The 4045-nt window shown below is 33.8% G+C and overlaps 1 pseudogene; it reads right to left on the reverse strand.

Annotated features, from left to right (window-relative positions):
* Nucleotides 1-1232: 1232 nt before the first annotated feature.
* On the reverse strand, nt 1233-2127 carry LOC140621289 (RING finger and CHY zinc finger domain-containing protein 1 pseudogene; annotated as a pseudogene).
* Nucleotides 2128-4045: the final 1918 nt, after the last annotated feature.

The following is a 4045-nucleotide window of genomic DNA, read 5'->3' on the forward strand; positions in this document are numbered from 1 at the left end:
TGTCCATCCCCTAGGATTGATTAGCTACAACAGTGATCCTAGTTGTTCCCCACAGATCTGTGGAATTCTTAATAAGAGGGAAGAGACTTAAAAAAAAGAAAAGTATAAATCTATAGGTCTGTAAGGTCTTGCCATAATAAGAGAAAAAAAAAGAAAGGCAGAAATTTTAGCATTTTTGTCATGACCCTGTCTCTGCTTTTAAGGCAAAAAATATAAATATAATGAAATAGAGTCAGTATCTCACATTTCTAATGGATTCTCCCACTAAAGTTTCTCCATATCTCCCTGGCCCTCATAGAACACTCTAGTATTCTCCATTCTCATCTATTAATATAGATTACTTTTTATTTTGAATACAGCCATATTTATTCAAACTAAAAAAAAAAGCAATAGTCAAACTATTTTAATAAACTTTTGACAAGTTATTTTTTGAACAGTTTCAATATAATTTTATTAAAAAAATTAAAAAAAAAAAAAAAAAAAAAACAACAAGTAGGGATCCCTGGGTGGCGCAGCAGTTTAGCGCCTGCCTTTGGCCCAGGGCACGATCCTGGAGACCCCGGATCGAATCCCACGTCGGGCTCCCGGTGCATGGAGCCTGCTTCTCCCTCTGCCTGTGTCTCTGCCTCTCTCTCTCTCACTGTGTGCCTATCATAAATAAATAAAAAATTAAAAAAAAAAATCACATTTACAGGATCCAAAGGGCTCTCTTAGAAAATTCTAAAGTATATATCATAAGATTTCAACAGTAAGACCCAACATATTCTCATTATAGCACAGCGCTTAAAAAGTCAAGAATAATACTGAGAAACAAGTGCAGTTCTATCAAGAACTAGAAATGAACTCTTCATGCATAGTGTCACTTAAAGCAAAGTTCCATGGAAGTAGAATATACTTCTATGGATATGAATTTCAGTGGCAAACATCATTGGCTTCCAAACAACTGACACTAAGAGAATTTCCAATCAACAACAAGCACAGTGCCTTTCATCCAATATAAAGCTATGATATTCTATAAAGAGACCCTGAGGGGATCCCTGGGTGGCGCAACGGTTTAGCGCCTGCCTTTGGCCCAGGGCGCGATCCTGGAGACCCGGGATCGAATCCCACGTCGGGCTCCCGGTGCATGGAGCCTGCTTCTCCCTCTGCCTGTGTCTCTGCCTCTCTCTCTCTCTCTCTCTCTCTCTGTGACTATCATAAATAAATAAAAATTAAAAAAAAAAAAAGAGACCCTGAATCCTTAAGTACATGTAATATGATTTTATGCTGTGACACTAGTACAAAACACATCAACTCTATTGCATAGATTCTGACACATTATAACAACTTGAATACTAAAGATGGCCTTTTTCTAGATCAGAAAATGCTGAGTTTTCCAGTGCAGTATACGCTGGTCATTGCTGATCTAGTGAAATTCTACTAGCTTGAGAAGTATTGTAGGATTCACAAATATTACATTGCATGCCTAATATATGGAACTGGACTGTAGATCTCCCATTGCCATCATTGCAGAGAATATCCACAGTCATGTTCTGGTATTCTGATGGCATAGGAGTCTGTGCTACCTCATCATCCAGCTGTCTCCAGTATCTAGTCATATATAAAGCAGAATGCATACACAAGGGACATCTGTAGCCTTCTTTCAACATTTCTTCATAACATGTTCTATGTAAAAGATGTCCACATGGCAAGACATGAGCAACAACATGGGATGTATGAATGTCCTTGTGCTTTCCTTGGAGATTCATACCTAGGCATAAATTACATTTCAAACAATGGAAAAAATCTTCCTTTGGACCAATCCTACAAATTCCACAGTTTCACAATGATACTGCTTCTTGTCTTGGTCAAAGAGATGGCATATACTGCAATAATATTCCCCAAACAATGTGCTACATTCTTCACAGGTCTGTTGGGCATGTTGAATTTTTTCACAGTTTATGCACTGCACTTCCTTTACTTTAAAGCCATCTAGCTGATGATCTTCATTGTTATCATGACACAACCGGCAAGTATACAGTTTGTCACAGCAAGGTGCCTTCAGGAGACATCCTCTGTCATAGTGCTCGCAGCCCCGCCACCCTTGCTTTTGGCCAGGGCGCCATCTTCCTGCACCGAAGCTGTCATCTTCTCCCTTGAAAGATGAAATATATTTTGACCATACCACAGAAATGGCCTCTTTCTTTATAAGTGTTAGGTTGAAAAATATCAGGTGTACCAGAGAACTGGAATTGATACTACTTCTTTGCATCATTTGGAGAAGTTCAGGAAAAATTTAATGTCAACAAGATGATATTTTAGATGAGGTTAATGTTCTAATATTCAAATAATTAAGATAAAGAATACCTGCTTATATTTGTTAGCAAATATATTGTTAAAAATATCTGATTCCTGGAGCATCTGGGGGCTCAGTCAGTTCAGGATCTGACTCTTGATTTCAGCTCAGGTCATGATCTCAGGGTTGTGAAATCGAATTCTGAGTCCTGCTCCATGATAGGCATAGAGCCTGCTAAGCATTGTCCCTCCTTTTTCCTCTGCCTCCCTCCTCTCACCCCATCCCCCAATTATTTGCACATTCTCTCTGTCTCTCAAAAAAACAAAAACAAAAAACAAAACAAAAAAACCTGATTCCTTTCATTCTATGAAGTTAACATAAGCAAACATTTTATAATCATCCTAATCCTAGACAAAATAAGCTTCTCATGATCAACTACATAATTACATTATATCTGTGAGCAGTGTGAAGTCATGAGTCACAACACAAATGTCACCAAAATAAGCACATCTAACAAACTTTCCATAGCAATCTATCTCTCATCTGTTGTACATTTTTAAATATACACATTTACTATGCATCCAAGAATGTTAGTATAGGGACATGTATTCCTTGAGATTAATGTATAAAACTAATTGTGGTTTCCAGTAGCTTTGATTGTGAATTAATTCGTAATAAAAGAAGTCAAAGTAAGCACATTATATTTCTCTTTCATTGCACAATGGATTAATTACCTTTGCACTGCATCCTATTTATTACAGCATTAGAATAGAAGAAACATTTTGAGAGAAATTAAAAGTGTTCTAATGAAGGCAATCATGTCGGTATTTAATTTCTCTAGGGGGGGGAAAGTAGAATCCAAATAAAACAATGATCCATCTCCTTAAATATCTTTAATATAGTGTATCTTGATTACTGAGGCTTGTAGACTTGTTCATGTTTAATTAAGGCAGACTGAGCAGAAGCTCCTTTTTTAAGAAGATGGCCTTTCTTTTTTTCATTTTTAAACTACTCTGCTCCACATTATTTTTAATAAAAACTGGGATAATTAAGATCAATGTGTTTTTGAGTCCTTAAGTACTTTAATACAAAATATTTCAACAGCCCTAAAGGCAAGGCTATGTCTCCACCAATTGTCAGGTTATCTTCTTTTAGAAATGCTCCAAATAGAAATTTCTTTATGAAATTAAATTGAGGAATATGTTGGCATACAATTTAAAACACCCTGAAAGATTACATTTTCCCAAGTTAATAATAAAAACATATACATATATAAACTTATAAATTTAAATATAGCTATTTTTAAACTTTAAATTTTATAATATGTCATCTATTTATATTTATAATATGAATATCAATGTTCATTATTCATGTGTATAAATTTAAAATTTTTATATTTTATTTATTTATAATATTTATTACACAAGTGATATAAATATTAATAGAATTTAAATTTATAGTTTTTAAAATGTATACCTATATCAAAATTTTTATATATTTATATATGTATATTTCTGTTAAACTAGAAAGCAATATTTTTTATCACATTTAGTATATATTATGTAGAAATGTATAATTTCTAAGTGAATATTTATTTTTATTTTTATTTAGTATGCTGAATTCTTTTGTTACAAAGCCTAATATTCTTTTGGATAAAGATTATAACTAGAATAGCATTCTTACAAACACTCCCACATTTTTTTGAGTCAACAATTAGTTATTTCATAATATATAGTTATTAGTTATTTCCTACTATATAGAATAATGACA

The sequence above is a fragment of the Canis lupus genome, chromosome 30 (assembly GCF_048164855.1).
Source record: "Canis lupus baileyi chromosome 30, mCanLup2.hap1, whole genome shotgun sequence".
Lineage (NCBI taxonomy): Eukaryota > Metazoa > Chordata > Mammalia > Carnivora > Canidae > Canis > Canis lupus.